The sequence below is a fragment of the Sminthopsis crassicaudata genome, chromosome 1, assembly GCF_048593235.1.
Source record: "Sminthopsis crassicaudata isolate SCR6 chromosome 1, ASM4859323v1, whole genome shotgun sequence".
In the NCBI taxonomy this organism is placed as follows: Eukaryota; Metazoa; Chordata; class Mammalia; order Dasyuromorphia; family Dasyuridae; genus Sminthopsis; species Sminthopsis crassicaudata.
This window is the reverse complement of record NC_133617.1, coordinates 707,255,114-707,280,889: the sequence shown is the minus strand read 5'-3', so window position 1 is coordinate 707,280,889 and position 25,776 is coordinate 707,255,114. Positions and strand designations below refer to the sequence as shown.

The 25,776-nt window shown below is 35.9% G+C and overlaps 1 protein-coding gene across 1 annotated transcript in view; it reads left to right on the top strand.

The window, feature by feature from the left end:
* Nucleotides 1-25,776, top strand: part of LMCD1 (LIM and cysteine rich domains 1) — a 76,308-nt gene that overhangs the window by 7,100 nt on the left and 43,432 nt on the right. The window lies entirely within an intron of this gene.

Here is a 25,776-nt window from a genome sequence, read left to right as displayed (position 1 = left end):
AAAACAAGGATTCTAGAGGTCAATGGTTATTATTATAGTATTTATGTGCAGATTGTAAGTTACACAAAAAAATCTGATCCAGGATTCACCAAACAAGTCCCCAGATGTTGTATAGAAACTCCTTCCTCTTCTGACCACCCACTTTGCACTGCTCTTTTTTGGTCCAAACCAGATGCTTATTAACAACAAGCTAATGCCATCTCCAGGGACTAACTACTTGATGGTTGCCTGAGGCTACTGTTGCTGTCACCCTCCATGCTATAAGAATGTCCCCTGTTTGCCCCATGGACTTCTAAACTCTGGAAGCAAGTGGGGAGAAATAAAGGTGATACATTTAAAGGAACTAAGAACACAATTTTAAGCTTGAAATTTCCCTAAGAAAAGACTGCAAATGTTCACACACTTAAAATATGTTTACCACATGTAAATATGGTCCACTTATTTCCTATGTCTAGATTTGGCCTTCAAAAGAATCCTAGAGATCCTCTGTCTTGAAGCTTCCAGGAAATACAAGTCCAGGGCACTTATTTGGCCTCTGGGATGTGTATCATTGCTTGTCTAATTGGTCTGACTCATGGTCTGCCTTGTAACATGTGAATCAGAACCAAACAAAACACCGGACCCAAGCCCCCACTCGGACATACTTTAAAAGGAAATGCTATTTCTATTTCATAGGCCTCTGAACACTGAAGAACCCGTTAGTAAATCCTTCAATCTGGAGAAAGAGAGTTGAACACTCTGGTTAGATAGCAGCTGTTTCCAATCCTGACTGTTTGTTCATAGACTGATCTTGGTTTCTGTACTTAAACATTGGATTTTTTATTAAAATTTCCTTTGAGGATAGAGTATGAATTAAGCATAGACTGGTAAATTCAACACAAATTTAAGTACTTACTATGATATAGTCAATGAACTTGGAATTGAAGATAATAATACAAAACAAAATGATCCTCACTCTCCATGAGCCCACATAACTTTCAATCTAAGTGAGGGGAGGGGAAGGAGACTGTATTAAGCAGATAAATAAATACAAAGGTATTACTATTGTTAAACCAAACAGTCTCCTACCCCCAAGAAGTTTAAATACTACTAGGGATTAAATATGCAATAAAGAAAATAGATTTGTAGACAGACAAATGAGTAAATATAAAGAATATACAAAATTATTTCAAGAAAGAGTGAATACAGAGAATTTGAGACCCTGTTCCATGAAGGAGCATTATATTTACTCTGTTTGGCCCAGGGAGTCAAAAATGAAGGCAATAGCTGAAAATGACAGAAGCAGATTTCAACTCATGGTTGGGAAGGGCTTCTTAGCAAACTACATTGTCCCAAAGTTCTGTAGGCCAAGCGCTGGGTAAGTAGATTGACTCTTCACCAGAAGTCTTCTAAGGCATGAACCCTTTGAGATCATAAGGCCATAGACTGAGAGTTGGAATTGAAATCATTGACTTTAGAGTTAAGGATGCTGAAATCCATAAAGGTTAAAAAATGGCTAGCTTAAAGTCACAAGGTAATTATTTTCCTAAATTGAGATTTGAATTCAAGTGTTATTATTCCAAATTCAGCAGGAAGGTTAATCCTTTTTCCCCTACCATACATGGATTTTTCATCATTGGGTACAGTCCCTTCTTTTGTCAAAGAATGACAAAGGCTTGGCCAAGATCTCATGACTACTTGTCATGAGTACAAGAAACAAAGCTAAGTTGTCTAAACTACCAATCCATTGTTCACTCCTCTCTCCCACACTGCCTTGAATGTTAAACTAAAAGATAGACATCTTTTCTTCACTTCTTGGCCGGGAGAGCCATGCCATCCCTCATTCTTTCTATCTCCACATGTCTAGGTTAAATATGGATCTCCTGTAGCCTATAAAAGTCAGTCCTAATTTCACTGGTTATTATCATATTATATGAATAGAGATACAAAAAACAATATAAATCTTGCAGCATGTCCCTTGTACTTTATCATTTTTGAGTGTTTTCATCTTTGATTTGGAGTCAGTAGGTCAAGGTTCAAATTGTGACTCTGATATTTGCTAGTAGCATAAACCTAAAGTAAATCACTTGCCTCTCTGAGACTCGGTTTCTCTTCCTCCAAAAGTATAACTAATAAAAAAGGAAAGAAGAATGGAGTAAGCATTTATATAGTACCTACTGTGTGTCAAGCAAAGTTCTGAGCACTTTTAAAAAATTGATACTTTCTCATTTGATCCTCACAACAATCTGCACTAGCCTACTATTTAGGTAGCTTTTAAAATCCTAGGGAGCAATAGAAATGGAAATACATTCATCAGGATATTCTTCCCCACATTAGCCTTGAGTCTCACAGTCTAATGGAGGAGACAATATACCAAGAAAAAAAAAAAAAAAACACCTATGTACTAGTAAGATAGGTGTGTGTGTATGTGTGTGTGTGTGTGTGAGTGTGGGTATGTGTGGTAAATTGAAGATAACTTCAGAGGGAAGATACAAACATTACTAAATAATGGGAAAGGCTTTCTGTTGAAGATTGAATTTAAGTTCCTTTACCCTAATGGTTCTCAGTATCCCTTTATTGTATTAAGTAGTATTGTTCAAAGACAAATTATTGCCCAAATATTGTCCAATTAAAATTATCTGTCCAAAGAGTTTTTATTTATGTAGATTATGTGTGTATATATATGTGTGTGTGTGTGTGTGTGTGTGTGTGTGTGTGTGTGTGTGTATTTACCATATCAGAAATAAATAATAATTTTGAATTTGGAGATCCTCTGAAAAAGTTTCAGATACTTTGGACCATTGCATTACCCAATCTACATGTAAATTCAAGGGCCCTCAATATCCTTATTGCCCTCCTCTTAACATTCTCTATTTTTTCAATGCCATTCTTAAGATGCAGCATTTAAATCTGGCCCTTTACCACTCCTTTCCTCCCCAAATTAACCAGTACTGAGTCCTAGGCATTCATAAACCTACTTCGATCTCTGGTACCAATATAGTTATGGCTACTAGAAGATTGATGTTTTATACTGTACTAGGGATTATATTTGCATTTATTTTTTCCTGAGGCTGGGGTTAAGTGACTTGCTTACTATCACACAGCTAGGAAGTGTTAAGTGTCTGAGATCAGATTTGAACTCAGGTCCTCCTGAATTCAGGGCTGATGTTCTATCTACTGTGCCACTTAGCTGCCCCCTATATTTGCATTTTAATGGACTTCTTTGGAGTAAATGACAAAGGTGTCATAGGTAGGCTAGTACTATTTTGGGTTGGACAGGTTTTTTAGTATTTTAAATCATGTTATCCGAATGGCTACTTTAACTACCTTTGTATAGGGCTGCTGTCTGCCCAAGATATTTTTTTTTTATTTTTGTATAAGACAAATAATTCTTTTATGAACATTGAAAACTTTATCATGTGTTAACAATATTAATAGAACTAGGGGGGATGATCCAAGAAGAGCAAAGTCTTACCTCTCTTCTCCCTGAGTAAGCAACCTGTCCTTAAGATGTTCTCATCTATTTGGACAGCATGACTAACAGGTTTTTCTAGGTACTGATTCACAAGGTTCCTTACAGAGGTCAATGAGAACATGAGTCTATGAGAAGCCAAAGGGAATCGGATCTGTCTCATGACTTGTACAACTCCCTTATTAGGAAAGTGACTTCCAGAGATTCCTGTATCCCCCTTGCCTTGGTTTCATTAAAGACATATTGTCTATCACCTGTCTCTCTAAATATGTGATTATACAATCCTGTTTTATTTTCTTATCTCTGGCTTCAGTGTTTAAACTTTTATAAAAAGTAATCATTTCTTATATTCAGCAGTTGTCTTGTTCAACAGAGAATGGACTCGTAGGATTATGGATTTAGAACCAGACAGGACCTTAGAATGCAGTCCTTTCGTTTTTATACATAAAATGAAAGCCCAAAGTAATTTAGCCAAAATCATGCTGCAGGCAGCCAATAGCCCAGCTAAGGTTTAAATCCATGTCTTTTGACTCCAGATTTTTGTGTTCTCTGCTATCTCTTTTGAGTAAACAATTGAATTTTTAAAGCTGATTGTAGGGTAGTTTTTTTTTTCTTTTGAAACTATAGTTGTGATTTATATGGTATAGGGAAATAAAAGTGAATAAAATCTCTTTCTGCTATCAAACCATCACTTGCTCTTCAATTTATAGGCATTTCCACATGTCCAGATCATTGAGAAGTTAAATGACTTGGGGAAGATGAATTTAAACCTAGACCTGCTTACTACCCACTATGTGCACTAACTCTGTTGTCTCATTCCTCCACTGAATGACTTGCAAGAATATATATTTCATGGAAGGGCCTATGATTTAGAGCTAGCTACAAAGCACTAGTACCCTCTAAGTCTACCTCCTATTTTTACACTTGGAAAAACCAAAGCTTACAAAGTGAGAGAATTGACTGGTCTGAGGTCACACAAATAACAGAACTGGCCCAAGATCCTAAAGAATGGTTCCATGCTTCCAACTTCAGTAGGGGTAAGGGGTAGCTAGATGTATAGTGGACAAAGCATTGGATCAGGAGTCAGGAACTCTCATCTTCCTATGTTCAAATCCAGCCTTAGTCATTAGCTGTTTCACCCTAGACAAGTCACTTGCCTCAGTTTCCTCATGTGTATAATGAGCTGAGAAGTAAATAACAAACTATTCCAGTACCTTTGCCCCCCCCCCAAAAAAAAACACAGGATCACAAAGAGCTAGACATGATTAGAGCCTAACAAAAGCCTAAATGCTTTTGGAATTGATTGAATATTGAATTCATTTTTTACCCATTTGTCCAAATTTTGGTAATCTAATAATAGGATCAGAAAGAACATGAATTAGTGTTGCAGAGAAGCAAATTTCATTTTCATTTTCCATCCCATCTATCTGAATACTAATTGGGAAATGAATAACTTTGCCCTCTCCTTCATTCTGCTTTGTGGCCTGAGGATACATGTTTTAATTTCCCCATCCATATAGGAGCATAACTCCCTCCTTTTCATCTGAGCTCTTACTCTCTTTCCCTTCTAGCACAAATCCATTCCACGACAATGAGGTGGCAAAAACAGCCTGCCAGTCTGGCACAGGGAGAACCTGGGAAGGCTGTTACTTGAGAGGCCCACATTCTGAAAGAAACCCAAGAACAGTTAGTTTCTTAATGTCCTCATTGCTAATGAGCCTCACTGTTTTAAGTCTCAGCTTTGCTCACTGACCAAAGGTCCCAAGAAGACATGGGACACATATGAGAAGAAGAGGGACAGAAAATATACTTACTAACTCAGTCCAGGGGTGATGATCTATATAACCACTCATTTGCCAAACACAGTACTCTATATCCTGGCAAAAGACAAAATAACATTTAAGATGTCACGTGGAAAGGATATGCTTGGCATTTGGTGTTTAGTTTTGAAATCATTTAAATAATTAGAAGAAAGGAAACTTGAATAGGAATCCTTGATGAACTATGAAGAAAATAAACTTTTTTGAAATATGGGACTTCAGTTAACAAGGTCCAAAATCTCCAGTTATAGTCAGTTTCCTTACTGTGTTCTCATTGCAGATTTTGTCAGCTGTAATGTATATGTTTTCTCTTGATATTCTGGAGCATTGGAGAGCCTGTCCTGTGCTGAAATGCTAAACACATGGTTTTTATATCAAAATGCCACTCCGGTGATTGTTCTTGACTTTTGACAGTTGCTTATGGTTACATTAGAAAGAACCAGACAGTCTACATGGTTCTCCGCCAGTTATCTGGAGAATGAAATTAGAGGGATCATCCTTCTGTTTATAGAGGCCCAGGGACTAGACAGGGGTGGATGGGAAAAGTATCCCACCTCATCCTTGCCTCCCTAACAGCCATCAGAGTTAAATGGATGGTGGAAAAAAATGCTGTTGAAATAACTTGGAACTTGCTAGAAGGAACGTGGGGCTAAGGATGGACTAACCAGACTAGAACTTTTCAGTCTTAAAAGAGAATGAAATGGGAATCTATCCAAGTTTCTAAACACTTGAAGGGGATCAAGAGAATGAGTGGGAAAGGAGGGTTTCCCCAAATCTTGGAATCTGAAAGTATCAAGAGTTCTGGGGCTTCCTTGAAACCCCTGTCCAAAAACAACTCCTGCAGAAAAAGAGGTTACTTTGGGACAAATATACAGCTAATAGGAAGTTTAAGGGACATTATGTCCATGGCCCCAGACTAAAGTTATGATAGGCTTCAAATGGTTAAGATAGATTCTTAACCCATTCGGAGTAGTGGAAGGAAACTAGAATGTGTAGAAAATGTTTCTAACTTTCTCAGAAGGGTAATCTGGCAAACAACAATACCCTCTTATTTCTCTTGGTATCACTGTCAGACAAAGCTGGTCTAAGTGATAAAGAAATGTAGAATTTCAGGGTTGGAAATGACCTAAGAGGTGACTTAGCTCACCACATTCCTGAAAAAGGATTCCCTCTACAATGCACCAAGCAAGTGATCTTCCAGCCTCTATTTCAAGAACTCCAACAAAAGGGAACCCATTCATTATCTTCTAAGGGCAGTTTTTCCCATTTAGGAATGGCCCTAAATGTTAGAGGTATCCTTATGAAGTTTGCATCCATTGTGACTATGTCTGCTTTTTGGGAACAAGTTGAACAAGTCAAAATCTCTTCAATTACATGAAGACGACTACTGTTTTTCTCCTTGAGTCCTCTCTTCTCCAGGCTAAAATTAGAATAAATTTTCATCTAACAAGAACTGAAGGCCCCCTACTATTTTGGTTGCCCTTCTCTGGATTCTAACTACTATCTTATTGTCCTTCCCAAAGTGTCATGTTCCAGCTTAATACACTTTTCCAGATACAGTCTGCCCAAGATGGATCATAGTACATGTATGTTTTCCTTATTCTTGGAAGCTAATTCTCTTGAAATGCAGATCAAAAGCATATTACTTTTTGTGGCAGCCATAGGCACTGTTTTCTCATTTTTAGATTATAGTCCACTAAAACCACCAGTTGTTTTTTGGTTTTTTTTGAGATGACTTGACACCTAACCATGACTGCTCCATCTTATACTTCTACTTGTAATGTCTTATCTTACATTTCCTTCAGATTTTTCACAGTGCCAGAGACATGATATTATTCAAGCTATAGCACCCAGCAAGAATGCTCTCTCTCCCTCATCTTCTCTGGACCAAATCTTGGTCCAGTTCAAATCTCCATTATTTATAAAGATTTCTTACAATGATTGGCCAACAAGAACAGCTCTCTGCTGGCTCACAGCACTCATTTTGCCTCCTTTGAGGAGTTAATAATGTGTGTATTTTTTTTCTTTTTTTCTTTTTCTGCTGAGCCAATTGGGGTTAAGTGACTTGCCCAGGCTCAAATAGCTAGGAAGTATTAAGTGTCTAAAGCCAAATTTGAACTCAGGTCCTCTTGAGTTCAGAACCGGTGCTCTATCCACTGTGTTATCTAGCTGCCCCATATTTTCATATTAACAGATCTTTTATTGTGGTATTAAGCATCAGGAGTTAAATTATATATTAGCTTTTCTTTTAGAATACTTTTTGTTTATTTATGTCTTTTCCTGGAGCATCTACTCACATGTAGCAGAGGGAATATGGAATCTGAAGTTAAAAAGACCTGAATTCAAATTTGGACTGAGATACTGACTGGCTGTGATCCTAGGCAATTTGCTTAAATTGCTGTTTGCCTCAGTTTCCTCAACTACAAAATGGGGATAATAAAAATGTATCTCATAAGTTTTGCTTTAAAAATCAAATGAGATAATATTTGCAAATATTTGTATTTGTATATATTTAGTGCAGTGCCTGGCACATTACAGATGCTCTATAAATACATATTTCTTTCCATATTCCTTTTCCTGCAACTGAACTATAAGGTCTTTGATACTAGGAACCTTTTTTGGTATTTTCCCCAGGCTCTAACACAATGCTTGTCATGAATTAGGGACTGTGGCAATTGTTTAATAAAAAAAAAAGAAAGAGGGTGAAAAAATATTAGAAGAAAAGTTGGAAGCTGGGCAAGTTTTATGAAGGAGGATTTGAGCCAGATTTTGAAGGGAAGAGAGAAAAGAATGATAATGTTAATGGTTGAGAGTGCTGGAAAATAAAAAATTATATATTGTCTCAGGTACCTGTTAATAAATATTAATTAAGTGCCTTATTTTGTACCACTGGGAATACAAAGAACTCCAGCAGTGTCACTGGTACTACAGGCGGTGATCCTTACTTTAAACAAATTACCCTTGGCCAATATTCAATCCAAAGGGCCCATTGAGATGAAAGCCAGAGTCAGTATTAGCAATTCTGGCACCTGAGACAAATACCACAAAGTGTGCCCAGAGCAAAATATGTGAAGGATATATTCAGTTCATACTTTAAAGACAAATACTATCAAGTGGGAAAGAGATAATGGTCCAAGCAGTATAGAGATCCTGGGATGTCACCCAAGGAAAGACATGGTGGGAGACAGAATTGGAGAGTTGGAAGGGATTACTCCACTCACAAGGGAATCCTCCCTCTAATATACTCACCAAGGAACTATCTATCCACTACTTGAAGATTTCCAAGGAGGAGAAAAATCTATCACATCTCACTTTTGAAAAGCTCTCATTATTAGGAAGCTTTATTATTATTTGTTTCCTGATATCAGCTTAAACTGACTTCTTTGCAATATATACCCATTACTCTTGATTCTGTCATATAGGAAAAAATAAAGCAAGGTTAATAATGTCTAGCAAATATCATAGGTCTTCCCAATTGAGAATCCATAGAAAATAATGAGATATAATTTCACTACAATATAAAATTGTGGACAAGAGGGCTTTAAATAGTTGAATATAGTAATGATTCTTCTAAGACACCTGAAAAGTCAATTTCTAGGAATTGAACTGTGGACATAGAAAAAGCAGGATAAGGTTGGGCCAGGGAGGACTTCCCTTGGATTGTAGCTGTATTAAGAGGAGAAAGGCTCACAATATAGCATCTTCTTATTTTAGCTAATTATTTTTGCTAATTGGTGGTTACTACTTGTAGACAGAATACAGAAACTGTCAGTACCTGGGAACAGAGGCAAGCAGTTCTGACCTAATTATGATTCTGATTATAGAAATTATAGTCAAAAGAGAAATAGAGGAATTTGGGGGTGTGGGGGAGGTATAAGAAATGGAAATAAGACCCTTTTCCAATCCCTAGACTTTAATTATAGTATTTAGCATATATATATATATATATATATATATATATATATATATATATATATATATATACATATATATACATATATGCATATGTATACATATATATAGTATATATAATTTAGTATATAATTATTCTAAATATACTATATATGTATATATATACATATATATATATAGTATATAATATATAATTTATAGTGATTTTGGCCAGCATTATTATTCTCCTAACTTGATTGCCCAGATTTCTGTTTTGTGAATACATGAATGAACCAGAAACTGGTCCATTTTAATTATGGCTATAGATTTCATTTTGCAAGGAAGTTTAGAGGTCGGAAGGTAATAATAATAATAATAACTGATATTTATAGGGTGCTTTAATGTTTACAGAACACTTTGTATTCAGAACTCTATCCTCATTTTCAAGATAAGAAAACTGAGGTCAGGAAGCTAAGTGACTTGCCCCAATGTCACAGAGCCAGCCAGTGTGTGAGTCTTTCTGACTCCAAGGCCAGTGTTCAATAGGGCCTATCTCATGCTTCCTTAGTTGTTTCAAAATCTATGCCTTGAACTTCAGTTAAACCGCCGTACTCTGCTTGGGAGTCTCAAGAGAATAGACTCTTCACAGAGATTTTCAGCTAAGAATTCTTATTGATCCACAACCATTATGTTAGCAATAGGTAAATTTCTCTACCATTAAGTGAGTCTGAGTATGTGATCCAGAGTGACAACTTTAAAATTTACCAAAAATCTGTTGGACGTTACTGAAAGTTTATATCACTTCCTAGTTTTCAGTTTCTTACAGTTTGTTGGGTTTTCAAAGTCCAACTTAAGATAACTGGAAAAGTTCTTTTCTCATTGGATTACAGGATGTCCTCTCTCCACCCCCATTTCCTTTCTTTTCCAGAATTCTTTTTTTGCTAAATACATGCTCATCAATGTACAAGACAGTGGAGACCCTGGAACCATCTCATGTCCTTTTGCTCTGTAGTCTGACTATTGGCACTCCCATTTTTAAAACAAGGCTCTCATCTCCTATTTCTGCTTTGTAATTCTGGCCAAGTCCTTGTTTTCATGGGAAGAATCCCACTATTTTGAAAATTAAGTCAGCTAAGTGATGCAGTGGATAGAGCACTGAGAAGAGAGTAAAAATAAAACTGTAGTTCAAATCCAGTTTCAGACACTCACTAGACATGTGATCCTGGGCAAATCATTTATCCTCTCTCTGCCTTAATTTCCTCAATTGTAAAATCGGATGATAATAGCATATACTTTCCATGTTATTGTGAACATCAAATAAAATCACATTTGTATAATACTTAGGGTCCATAAGACCCTAGATTTGTGATCTTCTTTACTTTAATATCCTCAACTGTAAAATGGGGGTATTAATAGCATATACTTTCCAAATTATTGTGAGCATCAAATAAGATCACATTTGTTCAGCACTTAGCACAGTGCCTGGCTATAGAGTCAAAAAGACTCTAGTTCAAATCCAGCTTCAGACACTTACTAGATATGTAATTCTGGACAAATAACTTAACCTCTCTTTGCCTTAATTGTAAAATGGGCATGATAATAGCAAATGCCTTCCAGGTTATAGTGAACATCAAATAAAATCACATTTATACAGCGCTTAGCACAGTGCCTGACTCGTAGTAGATGCTTAATAAATGTTTGCCCCCTTCTCCCCTTCCCTTTTGTAAGGGGAATAATTATCCATTAACTTATCAATTTTGTCAGGTCAATTTTGGATTTCAAAGGACAAAGACAGAACTCCTTAAACAAATCAAATAACTGTGGGGCTTACATATATTATATAAACAAATATGAGTTCAAATATTAGTTCTGCTACTACTTGTGTGAACTAAAGCAGGTCATTTCAACAGTTTAAATCCAGCCAAATAATTTCAGCAATTTAAGCCTCAATTTTCTCTTCTGTAAAATGAGAATTGTATTAAATGACATCTATGATTTCTTCCAGTTTAAAATCAATGATTCTCTCAATCTAAGCCATTGCTGATACACAGGAAAAGTATATAAGGAGATATGAGCCAGAGGACTTAAGAATGGGTGGATTTTTTTAAGGCATTTTACCTCAGTTACCTTCCAATACACCAATCCTTAGTAATTTGACTGAGGATGAACATAGACTTGGTAAAAAAAAAAAATAATGTTGTTGGTCAGGGGCTGCATCTCAATTCATCACCTTAACCATTTCAGTGTATTTCACTGACTCCCTCTAAAAAAAATGGAGTCTATTTGTACTATATGCAACCTCTACTCATCAGTTTGTCTTTCCCAACCATGGGAGCCCCTCTGTATAATCAATATAATGAACATTACTGGGCAAAAATAAAAAGAGAGGAAAATTATTCCTTGAAACCACTTGAAAGAAACTCTTGCTAGAGAAGAGGCAAGGAAATCTATTTGAAAACAAGGTTCATTTTAATTCTCACCTAACTTTTTACTTAGCTTGTCTTCAAAATTCAAACTATGTCTTTTACTATTTAAAATACCATGGTTTGTTTAAATAAATCTTTTTTCTTGTCTGTCTATCCTTCACTCCTTCCACTGTCTGGTAAAAATTCTTAAGAAATCAACAACGAGACTAGCAAAAATACTTTTGCATAAACAAAGATTTTAGAATTATTTTAAAATATATATATTTGTGAAGCAGTTACTTTAAAAAAAAACTAAAAATTAATAATATTCAAGATAAGCTCCCTCCCAAAGATATCTTTTCCTGAGGCAAACCCATTTTAAAAATGAAAACTAATGAAAGTATATTATCCTTGAAATGCTCAATCATCCTGAATTAGGGAATTTTTTTCTTTCCTTTTCATCCAAATTTACCCCCTTGTAAACATCTTTAAACAACATAAGAAGATAGGAGAGCCTTATAAAATAGGGGATAAAGTAGACTAGGGAAGTATCATGACAAGTGTCATGAAACATGACATTCCAGATGTTTATTTATAAACCATCTGGGTTAGAGTAGAAGAGAGAGAGAGAGAGAGAGAGAGAGAGAGAGAGAGAGAGAACCATGAAGACAATTCATTTTTTTAATGTCAAGGATAACCTTAAGGCATCATTTGATGGTAGGAATCATTTGTGTTCAATTAAGAAATAGAAAAATACATTTTTTAAAAAGCAGAATGAAGAAGATCCATTACAATAGTAACTTTTGGTTTTGGTGTTTCCTTGATCTTGAATCTTCAAAGTTGGATGGAAAATTCCTGTACAAATGATTCCCAGGAGACTTCAGTTACCGACTGCTTATAAAAAAGCATATGTTGGCAAAAAAGGAGTCCCCAGAAGGAACACAAATCCTAAAGGAAAAGTGAACTTTAGGGAGCTTTTTCATCCATTCAAATTCAATTTCACTCTTTTTAGAGAAGACCAAATCAAGTCATTCCATATCAACCATTTTTTTTTCCAGTTCTGAAACACAAAGGTTGTATTTGGAATGGGAGGTCTTCAGTCATCTCAAAAGTTCCCTTATAATTTAAGAATAGTTAGGGATCTAGCAGAAAAAATTTTCCTTTCCCGGCTACTAAAATAAGCCATAAGTCCTTCACATAAAGGCCCAAACAATTTGTTGGAAATGTAGGCAGTTTACAGTCACATCAGAGACAGGATCACGATAATTCCACTGATTCTGCCAGTCTGCATTTGTCTTTACCAGGGGCAATGTCTCTGTCTGGTTCCAAAGGAACTAGTGTCAAAGGAAAATATTAGCATAGCACTAAAGTCCTATCAGTGCTATCCAGTCGGAGTCTTTGTACACATAGGATTTCAAAGGAAGACTTTGGCCACAAGTACATGTAAACATCAACTATCAGCAAGAAACTGGCAAGAGAAGGACTGGTTTCCTTTCGTTGGTCAGTCATAATCATTTTGTTTAACATTCTGCTGGCAGACTGAAAAGGGACCAGAGTACTTAACTGGTACTCCAGGATGGCTTACTCAGGGAGGCTTCCTATTTTTTCCATGTTGAACCCATTAACCAAAGGTGGTCCTGGCACCTGGTTGCCAAATGCTATATTGAGGAAGACTTGGTCCATAAACAACTTTGCCTCATTCATGGGATTCTTGGGGTTACTTTGTTTTTTTTCAAAGCAAGGTGGTCCTATCTTTTAACTTTGAAAAGAGAACATATTGTTAACTATCAAGTGTAGTCTAGACAACCTCCAAGGATGCATTCCAGTTGGGAGAGACAATGTCAAAAAGTTAAATTACACAGAACTTCTGTACCTCCTTTGTTAAACCATTTCTAGTATCCAGCTATTCCAGTTGTTCCAAAAATGACTTTTTCATTCCTTTTGAACTTATTTATCTTTGTCTGAGACGATTTTTTAAAATCATTGTTTTGTTTTGTTTTTAATTGCGCTAAAAAGAATTAGAGAGGCTGGGAAAATCTATAAAATTGGAATATTCAGTTCTCTACTAAGAGTTAAATGTATTTTGTGCTATATATCTTGCAAATTAGTAAGACAAGAAAAGTTATTTTCATGTACTTCTGAGAACCAGAATGATGGGATTTCAGAACTAGAAAGAATTTCAGTATTCTTCAATCCAATCTACATCTAATTAAAAATTCCTTCTATCACATATACAACAAGTAATCACTCTTCCAAGACTGTCAACAGCTACTTGCAGCTGAAGCAGGAGCTGTGGAGCACCTTTAGCTTGGTAAGACATTAAAGACCTCATGGTTATCTGCTGTATCCTGGGCTATTGTTAGTGGTCCTGACTTTTGCTTTACCACTGGATTTTGATGACTGGAAGAGAAAGTGAGACTGGTAACTTTGCCCTACTCTGCCTCATTTAAATCTAATTCATACACAAATTAAGACATCATCCAGTGATAGCTTTGGTCCTCTTTAAAATGAAGGACAGACAATGATAATTAGTACTTCCAAAGATGAACATTAAAATGGTAAATGACATTATAAAAATGGCACCAAGGTCTGAAAGCAATACCTGTGCCCTCTGATCAATAAGTGATACCTCAACTTCTGAAAAGGACAAATCAATATTCTCACTGATGTTGATACTCCCGTCAATATATCTATTCTTACCTGTCCTGTGTGAAGCTCATTTGTATCTTTGTGTAATTCCCTCTGGGGGCTCATCCAAAATATAATTTCTTCATATCTTGAGGTGAGCCATAAAGCACATGAGATATCCATAAATTATTTAGCTTCCATGCCTACTTTACCATGAGAGCTAATTTTCTTTTCTGATCATTCTTGTCTTTCATGACATCTTTTACATTGTATTTCCTTCGTAATTTCTTGTTTGTGTAGTGTAGTCTGTTCATACCCACTTTTGGGGTGACCCAGAACTTCACTTATTTAGAAATGGCAGTGTTCCATGATTCATGAACATATAACATCCTCAGAATAACATAAAACAAACACTAATCACTCACATTTTTATAATCCTTCACCGTCTGCCCAATACTTTCTTAACAATAATCCTCAGAAATACCATTACTCCATTTTACAGATGAGTAAATTGAAAGCATCAGTGGCTTGCATATGTTTATACAGTTGGTCTGTGTTGGGAAATTCTGCCACTAGATCACATTCAAATGTATTCAAAATAATTTTATTATTAAATATATTTTTAATTTCAATTCTTTGCACCCTTGTTCATTCAAGCAGGATTTATAGAGTCTAAGTACCAGATTAACCAAAATGTCCCATTATATTACAATTCCATACCCATTCTGGACAGAAAGTTGGCACACTTGATAGAGTACTAGTCCTAGAATGAGAAAATCCATTTTCCTATGTTTGAATCTGGCCTCAAACACTTAATAGCTATGTGACTCTGAGCAAGTCATTTAACCCTGCTTGCCTAAATTTTCTCATCTATTAAATGAACTGCAAAAAGAAATGGCAAAACATTCTGCTATTTGCACCAAGACAACCTTAAACAAGGTCACATAGAGATAAAGTTATAAAACAACTGAGAAGCAACATGTGAATCCTAATCACAAAGACTTCTCAAAACTAGTCTGAGTTTAACACTATGAAGAAAAACAATTTCAGACATAGAAGCTTCCAGGTTTTATTTTACAGAATAATAGTTTATTATTATAGCTTTTTATTGATTTTGGTTTGTTTGTTTTTACATCACCTATATTTTCCAAAGTCCCCTTCCCCTGTGTGGTTAGTCCATTCTTAATTTGGTTTTTTCCTTGTCTGATTGTTGAAAGGCCTGAGCTGATTGCATAGTTACTTTGGCAAATTAATTACTCTTACCATATGTCAGAAATAAATCAACAGGCACCCTAAATTATCTACCCTTCAAAAGAAAAAAAAACACTTTATTTGGAATACTAAGGTAACACTGAGAAGACATTTATCAGCTCCTTATACTCATATATAAGTGGGTCTAAACTTCATCTTTCTGTAGAAGAAAAATGGATAGAGTCAAATTATAGATGGACTGTTTAGACTACCAAAGAAAAATTCTACTCAAGCATTTTAGTTTTTCATTTGCATATAATTAATGCAGTAGATTTAAATAATTCATTTCTATTCACTAAAGCAAGTCTAGTGAGACCTCTCTTTGATAGCCCCAGAGTTCAAGCTAATAGATGGATATACCTGAATTTAATAAACTTCATTTAACAAAGAAACATAAATCAGAGTTTTCAGGAGTTCCGATGGAACTTCATCCTCAAATTATTTCAAATTATGAGATTTTGCTGCATTAGTATTTTTATTTTAGAAGTGTAGGGAAAACAAAATTCATCCCACAAGGAAAGTTAGCTCAGTGAAAGTATTAAGACCCTCAAATAAGATACAAAGAGGGGGCCATTGACATTAAACAGGAGAAGCAAGGTACCATTGCTACTATAGACTTTTGGAATAGCTCCTTAACAACTCAGCCAACTTGAAGATAAATAATAGAGTATCAGGGGAGAACTAGAGGAAATCAGGTGGGACCTTTGTATAAAAAAGAGGAATTAAAAAAAAAAGCAATAATCTGGAATCCTGGGAAATATTTCTCCCTATGTGTGTTTTTCTCATTTTTTTCCCTGGAATTTCTCCTTTTCTGGAATGGAGATCAATAAGGTGTATTTCGTGGCATGGGGCACATCTTGCTAAATCATCTTGAATCAAGGGTCAGAGCCCAGAAACAGCAAAGTAAAGAGCAGCTTATGATGAATCTCTTCTTTGAAGGTTGGAAGTCTTCCCATTCTTCGAAGGGTGTTTAGTAGACATTAGTATGTGACATAGGAAAGCCATGAAATAAAGTAACAGTAAAAAAGAAATCTCTAAATAAATTTGGCATTTCCAAGTCATCTTCAGTAGAGGAGGGAAGAATAAGGCAAGTGAAATCACATCCTTTCCTATCAGGAAAGATAACCACCTTCTTCTTCTCTAGGCAGCATAGAACCAATTAACCATAGTTTCCATGTCTAGTGATGCACAGTTTTTATAAGAAGAATAACTATAAGAAACACTCTTTTGGAAACATTCTTATTTCCAGGAGCACCATTTTCCAAAAGTGTGACTTGATAATTTACTATACTACTATACACCCTATTTGAGCTAATGGCATTGGAGGAGATTGGGAAGGAGAATGGTTTGTGTTTATGGACATAAATAAGGTATTGGGGGTATGGATAGGCTGGAGTTTTCTGCCACATTCATGAGATATATAGACTAATCAAAGACAAAGTTTGGAGGAATGTTATTGTGAAAAAGGGGTCTGTACTTTGGGATCTGTTCCTCCTGTTTGGTTGTACATGAAACTGTTGGATGAAGACTTATAACCCTGAACAAGTCATTGGACTCTAAATCTCAGTTTCTCCATTTGTCAAATGAAGGGAATGAACTGGATGTTTTCAATAATCCCCTGCAGCTCAAAGTCACTGTTTTTATGCCCATGGCTCGGACCCCATGAATGTTGTTAAAACTTTTGAATGAGGTTAGACATCCATGTGTATTTGCCTCTTATTGTCATGGCTCTGAGTGTTAGGCAATTCCTGGAACCAGCCCCAGGGCACGGAAAACTGGCTGTACATTTTAGACAGAGAAATCTTTCACTTTATAATGTTTCCTTCTCTCCATATGGAGTTGCTTTGCTAAGTATAACTACCCACTTACTCTTGCTCAAATTTCATAACCATATTAACCCTTCATTTACATTCAATGTCAATACTGGGTGAGGAGGAGCATGGGAAGTAGCCAAATTTTTCACATATTTCATAAAACTAGCCTATTTTCTCTACTGATTTTTTAACATACACAACTATCTGCTTTCTTAAGTAATGTTATACATTTATAATTATACAATTAAAAGATTAAATCTATTTTATCTCTTTTAAAGTAATAATTAGACAGCTAAGTGAGAAAGCATTAGGCTAAAAGTCAGGAAAATCAAATTTGGCTTGAGACACTCACTAGCTGTGTGACCCTGGGCAAGTCCATTTACCACAACTGGCCTCAGTTTCCTCAATGTAAAATGGTGATAATAGCATCTACTTCCCAGAGTTGTTGTGAGAATAAAATGAGATATTTTAAAAATGCTTCTCATTAGAGTGTGGCACATATTAGGCACTTAATAAATCTTGTTCCTTTTTTCCCTTATCTCACTAAACACTCCTGCCTTCTAATGCATTTTTTCTAAGAAGCAAGTATCCTTAGTAGTATACAAAAATAAATGATATACCAGCTTTAGAGCCAGAAGACCTGTGTCAAGTGACTCTGTTGTTGCTAATCATTTGTGTGGAAGCAAGTCACATTCTCATTTAACTTCATTTTCCCTATCTGTAAAATGGACATAATGCAGTTCTATGTCACAAGGTTGTTGAGAAGCTTAGATGAAATATCAGATATAAATAACTCAGAAGAATTTAAATTATTATATAATTGTAACTTGAAGCTATTATTCTGCCAACATAGATAGATCTAACATCTTCTGGATGGAACCCAGGAAGGTCTTTCACAGCTAGAACTGGAGGATACATGTGTAAATCATGCTCCATTTCCCACAATCACATTGAGTTGTCTGAGCATTAGTTTAAAAAAAAGCAAGAGGAAGGTAGAAAACTATAAATGAAAAAAGCTCAGGATATCTATAGAATAAAAAGAAAAATCAGACTAACTCTCCAGATGAGAGGTTGTGAAACAGAATCCCATTTGCATTCCTTATTTCTTATCCTATATCTGTGTGACAGATCAATACCAACTGAATATTTGGAGCAGAGGAGAAATTTCCTAGCGTCTAACTACCTCTATGGGAGATATCACTGTGAGTTTAAATAGCAGGGGAAAATTCCATGGGGGAAGTAGACTAGAACTAGTCACTGAAGGATGGAAAGCATCCCAGACTAGAAATCAGGAAATTGGGCTCCATTTTGAGCTCTACCACCACAGAAGTGTTCTTGGGAGACCAATAATAAGAGCTAGAGTTTCTATAGCTCTGTAGGACTTCCAAAATACCTCCCTTACAACTTAGTGATAATTAGATAGATAGATAGATAGATAGATAGATAGATAGATAGATAGATAGATAGATGGAGATGGATGGATGGATGGATGGATGGATATAAAATACAAGTATAATTCTCCCTATTTACTTATCCAGGCCCATAATATGGATTAGGGCTGGGAATCAAATTTCTGTCTTCTGATACAAAGACCAACACTGTTTTGAGATGATTGGGCTAATAGTATCTAATCGTTGTTTTTTTTTTTTTTTTTTTTCATCTGTGAATCAGATTTTCTTTATCTTTCAAATGAGTAATCAAACTAGTAAAATTCTCTATGTATTCTAAAATTGTATGAGTCTATGAATGGGTAGTGTTGGATTAAGAGATAAGAAGTAAGTATGACTTCAGTGAAGGAGGGCTCACAGTGAAGTTCAAAAAAGAATAATGTCACAAAAGTGGAAATGACTGAGGCTTACTGAGGAAATGAAGGCCTGCCTAATGTAGAGGGTTCATGGTAGGGGGTTAGTAGGAGATAAGTAAAATGGAGGCAAATTGAATGAGTCTGAAGCTCTACGTTAGAAAATACCAATACTTTGCTCTCCATCAAACCCCATAGTCCTTTATATCAGGAGCATTTAATTAAAATTTAATAAACATTTTAATTTTTATGTATCATATATTACTATCTTAGACTGATACAGATTATAAATGCCTCAGAAAAATATTTTAAATGCATAAAATAAAATACATTTATATTCCAAAAGAAAGCAACTAAAGTTCTCAAAAAAATTAACCAACTTCATAAACTCCAAGTTGAGAACCTCTGATTTAATACATCCTAAAATTAGATAAACAATAAGGGAAACTATTTAAGAATCAGGAATGAGCTAGTTGACTCTTATTGCCTGTTTGTGTTTTTAGTGATGATGGTTTCTAGGAAACTTGTCTTCAAGGTACACATATCTCCCTATCCTGCTTCCTCCTCCACCTATATCCAGAACTCAAATATGATGTTTCTCTAGATTTCTATGGGTACAAAATGTATCCAGCATTCAAGTCTGCCTGTCTCTAAGGGGCACAAGTTTAAGTAGTGAATTTTCAGACTGGCCTTTCATGGGAAAACTATGTGAAACCAGGGCTGTTGTCCCTGTTTCCCTCTAAGGAAAGCCATCATTCTGGTCCATTGCCCATTGACAGTTAGCACTCATCCATCAGAAATGTCTATCTATGTGTTGTCCTGAATATTTACAAAAGGAAACACAAGTTTATTTCAAGGAACAGGAATGGCTTTGAGAAACTAGGATCCGGGTTAGAGTAACCAAGTTGTGCTTTGTACCCTTTAAACCAAGTCTCCCAATCCCCCCCCCCTTCCCATCAGATAGATGATTTCGCCATCTTTGGCCCCAGCTGGCCTGCTGTCATAAGTCAAGGCTAAAGACCGTGAGAGGATCTAAAATCAGAGGGAGTTTCTCCCTCCCTCCGCAGGCTGACATAGCCAGCTAGGCCACTGTTAAAGAATGGCCTCTTGATAGCCTGCCTATTGGAGGACTTGCATTGGTCCAAGAACTATGGCCAAGCTTATGTCTCCTGGGATAAATTACAAAGAGACCCTTCCCCTGAAGCAGCTTCCACCTAGAGATTTTCTTTCTAAGAGAATGTGATTCTCTTATCATCACCATAGTCCCAAGACTGCCTTCTCCCCTTTGTAATATTGCTTTGCTCTGTGAGCTCAGAAGCATTAGAGTTTGGAAAGTGAGAACAATGAGTTTTAGCAATGTTTCTCATTTTAAACTTGTTTAACTGGACCTTATCATTAATTATTATGATTTGCAAGCCCCCTAATTAGCATAGATGAAATCAGGGGACATTAGAGCAAGTTTATGAGTTATTATGGCATTGTTGCTTGGAAAAGCAAAACAAAACAAAACAAATGTTTTCCTTTTCTTTTTCCCGTGATGGCCTACAGTAAAAGTAAATTCTATTGTCACCACCCAATAAACCATCCATGCTGTAAGTAACTGAATTCTAATAATCTAAGGGAGGGTGCTATTCTACTGATTGAATTACTGAATGAATGGAAAATCATTTATTTATCATTTTTATGTCAAGGACTGCAATAATTGCTGAAGATACAGAGAGAAAATTATGACAATCCCTGCTCTAAGATCTCAATCCGCTTTATCACAAATTTAATTTAACCTATTAATAGTATGTAGGGCTATGAGAACTTTGCTCATTTTTTTCCTGAGGGTGGAGGTAAGAGGGAGTACAGGAAACATGAGAGCATGGAGAACTGATTCATGTAAGCATTGAGTAGCCAAAATCATAGCAACGGCACTAGTGCCTGGGGTATCCAGGTGAACAGGGGAATATTGGGGAAGGAAGTATAAATTATTAGAATGCAAAGGCTGTTGTTTTTTTTTTTTTTTTTTTTTTTTGTCTTTTTCATGTTTGCTGAATTGAATAGATTCAAGGGGAGAAAATCATTTAGGAGACAGGATAAACAAAAAGGAAAGGTAAATTAAGTAGAAAGAAGACAAAGATCACAATCCTGGGGAAGGAGATTCATTTCTACTCTACCACACTGTGAATCCAACTGGTACCAGACCAAACTTTAAAGCACCAACTTAAAATATTTTTAAAAGCATTTAAGTAAACATAAACCATAAATAACCTTTACTTTCTTTGTATCTGAACAAAAATATTTTGCTAAAAATTAATCTATGGAAAGCTCATACACTAATAAATTTAATGGAAAAAGTAATGGAAATAAAAATATAGAAGAAAACAAAAGAAAGAAATTACTTTATCCCATGCCATGCCACGTCTATGTCCCACTCTGTAGACTTGCTTTCCAGAACTCTCCATAGGCCAGGGCTCAAAGGTCAATGATTATTTCTAAGCATAGCATGGGAAATTAAAGCTGTCAAACAGGGACATGAGGAATGTTACAACTATGGGGCTATCCATCACTCTTCGTATTTCCACAGATTATAGTTCTGGTCCTTGTCAACACTTGGACCCTGAAGGTTAAGGAAACCTCAATCTCAAGACAAGCTCTATGTGCCTTCAAACTTCCCAGCAGTCAGTTCTACAGGCCTTTAGATGGAGACAGAAGAAAGAACCAAAACTCAAAAATGGGATGTAGCTCAATTTTCTGGTGATCAATCAAGAGAACAGTCATACATGGATGATAATACCTTCTAGCGATCTGGTACTCCAAGACTTACAGAGCAATATGCTTATAACAGACTTGTGGAATTGGTTTCATAAGTGTTATTACTATTAGGATTATTTAAGGAAGTAAAGTTGGTCATATACTATAATTTCACCAATTTATGAAATGCTCAGTGTGTAAATTGTCTTCATCCTTGACAAGTGGTACCTTTGTAACTTATCATCCTAGAGTATAACCAGGGACCTTGATTTGTTAAATGAATTTCCCATCATCACAAAGCTACCTGACTTCAAAATCAACTCTCTCTCCAATAGGACATATTGCCCCAAGAATTATTATAATCTCTGTTTTCCAATTTGCTGATCTACCTACTCCCCCGACCCCACACAGACGTTTTGATAGATAGATATGATTTATTTGCCCTTTCAGAACTATTTCTTGATAATTAATCATTTATCACTCATTCCACACAAATAGACATGGTAGGGACTGAGGGAAGGGGGCATATGTTGGCGTTATTTGGCCTTCTTGATCCTAAATTTCCCAGGGTAGGCTCAGACCTGCCTAGAACTTTTGGAATTCTTGACATAACTGTGTTTTATCAGATGCACTAACATACTGTAAATAGAAGATAAAGACTATTTTGCATTTTGTTGTGGTTGTCCCCCATCCCAGGCAAAAGCTCTAGAGCAGACATTGTCTTTCTTCCAAGTCATCCCTTTAATCTTTCCTTTTAAGTTATTTTATTCTTGGTTCCTGTGAGAAAGTACGCATTCTTTTGATAGACAGTCCCCACTTAATAAACCTAGAATTTATAGACAATAATATATTTAATTTAAAAATTGTTTCTGGGTGAGTTTTCCCCCAATAAACAAAATCATCATTTTTCTGAGTTCCTTCTCACAACGATATGGTTTGTCCAAAGCTTGCATTATGCTGATTTTTGAATAAATGGCAGGGAAAAAGCAAATGAGAATTTATTATGTTCTGCCTTTTGCCAGTGGCCTGGCTGCAAGTATAACCAGATTGCCAAAATGTATTTCTTCCCTGGTAGGGACACTTATTTTTTTCCTCCCTTTGGGGGCCTCTGTCACTATGGAAACCACAAAAGCATGTAACAGAGAAATGTGTCAAGACTGAATTTTCTATCTTCTCAACATACATTTGAATCAATGATTGAACATAATGAGAGTATCTTTTTTCTCTTGGCTGCCTTTTCTTTTCCTCTTTTGCTTCTTACTCATCCTATTCTTTCTCCTCCTCCTTTTCTTTTTATTATTCTGAGGAATATTTAATCTTACTTAGAGAAGAGAAATCTCCAACTGTTTTACTTGGTTCCCAGAGCGGAAAACTAGGAGCAATGGGTAAAAATTGAAAAGAATTAAATTTTGGTTTAATACCAGGGAGAAAAAACAACTTTCTAACAATTAGAGTTATTTCAAAGTTAAATGGGCTTCCTGGAGAGTGTGATGAGTGTTCCTTTACTGGGTGTCTTTGAACAAAGGCTAGGTAAGTAATTGAATGTATTACAATAAGGTTATTTGGTTTGGGTTTGGGTTTTGATCCCATTCCAACTCTGAATTCTCATAAGTCTACAGGGTATATATACATTGACTCCCTCACATACTGAGCACCATGCTCCATGATGGGAGTTCCTTGCTCTCAATTCGTTGATTAGTCTAAATAGAAACAGAGACTTAGATGAGTGGAAGAAAAATAAGGATAAAATAATTTAAATTATAATGTAAATGGAGTAAAATAGGAGTTCAAAGAGAACCTCTTCTCAGCATCTCCAAACTGAATAAATATACTAAAGCCTAGCTCTAGTGTGAGAATAGGACAAAGCCCTTCCTTCTGTGGCATCATGGCAGCTAGTGTGGCTCATTGGATAGAGTATCAGGTCTAAAGTCAGGAAGATTCATCTTCCTCAGTTCAAATCTCGCCTCAGACACTTATTAGCTATGTGCTTATAGAGAAAGTTGCTTAATCCTGTTTGCTTCAGCACCCATCTGAAAGAAAAGGAGGAAGGAAAGAAGAGAGGAAGGAAGGGAGGGAAAAAGGGAGGGAGGGAGGGAAGAAGAAAAAATAGCAGGAAAAGGAAATGGCAAATGACTTTAGTATCTTCATCAAAAAAACTCCAAAAAAATAGTGTTTCAAAGAGTCAGACACAACTGAAATGACTGAACAGAAAAAAATCAGAAGCATTCCTCCAATACTTTGCTGAACAAATGTACATTTTCTCTTACAATGTATATGCTCTCTTCATAACTGAAATCCCCCCCCATCTATCACTATTTTTCTATTTTGCTAATTAGGGGATCTAGTATATTACAAAAGGAAGAGAGTTGAATTTGGAGTCAAAGGACTGCCCGAATCCCCTTTCTGCCATTACTATAAGGTGACCTTGAGCAACTCATGTAAGCTTAGGGTTTCATTTTCTTCATCTATAAAATTAAGGAGTTAGATTAGAAAACTGTTAAGTTCCTTCCAGCTCTAAGCCAATGATCCTTCCATAAATTCTCCTTAGAAATTTTCATATGGGATAATGGTATTAGAACTTACCTTTAGTTCCATTTTCATATGTAACTATGCAAAACATATACATATTCAGGGGGGGAAAGACATATCATTTTAGAAACATATAATGTGACCAGAATAGCAATCTTCCTTACTCTGGGAAGTGCTCTCCAGTTGACTATCTATAAAAATCTCAAGCCAGGAAGAGCTTGTTAAAAGTCTAATTGAATGTGTAAGTGGCAAAAAATAAGTGTTGAATGTTTGATTATGGAACCTAAATTATTATCAAATAATATACTTTCTTTGTATGACATAAAAGAACCCCAACAGTCCAGTTAAATGATGCTATGCATTAGATGGACCTGCCTTGTCCTGCAGTTCCATAATAACATACCATCTTCTGGAAAGATTAAGGCTGCTACTTAGCATGTGAATACGTTTCTTTTCCTTTTAATTTGGTTATTCATTCATTCCCCGCTCCCCCAGTCTTCCAACTCACTGGTACGTGAGACTTTCCAGGAATCATGACTGAGAATGGATGAAATGTTGAGGTTAGGGTCAAGGACACCTGCATTCAAATCCTACTTTTGACATTCAAATATTTGATTTATAGTCAGAGGACTTGTGGTCATTACCCATCTCTGCTACTACGGGCTAAGTGACCACTTTAGCTCCCTGGGCCTCCATTTCCTGCAAAATTAAAGGAGTTGGATGATTTGATTCCTAAGATCTCCAATTTTAAATCTATGAACCTATGATCCTATCCAAGGAGGTAATGGTCTATATTGCTAATCATCTGGGAATCAGGAGAGTGATCATCATGAGAACTCCATAAACAAGTCACTTCATTTCTTTGGGCCTCAGTTTTCCCATTTGTAAAATGATAGAATTGCTCTCGATGCCTTCTGAGGACATTGCAAGATTTAACTTTCTATAATGTTTTAAAAGTGTTTTACTCTTTGTTGTTGTTGGGGTTTTTTGGTTTTGTTTTGTTGCTGATGCAAATGGGATTAAATGACCAGCCCAGGATCACACAGCTAGGAAATGTTAAGTGTCTGAGGCCAAATTTGAACTCAGGTCCTCCTGTCTTCAAGGTTGATGCTCTACCCACTGCACCACCTAGTTGCCCTTTGTTTGTTTTAAAAACAGAAATCATTTTAATCACTAATTGGTAAAATTTAAGCATTCTTATCCAAGAGATAAGAATTATCCATTTTCTAGAGTAGCAAGTTCTACCCACTGACTTCATCAGACATCCAGATCTTTGTCTTGGAAGTTGACAAAAGATCTATTTTATAATGCTTTTCAATTCCAGCATCAGTTTGGTTCCAAACATGTTCAAGTATGATCAAGTTTTTTCTCCAAACACATATTATATTGCTCTTTTCCCCTTAGAGCTTGCTATCCACATTGAAGAGACAAATATAATAGAAGTACA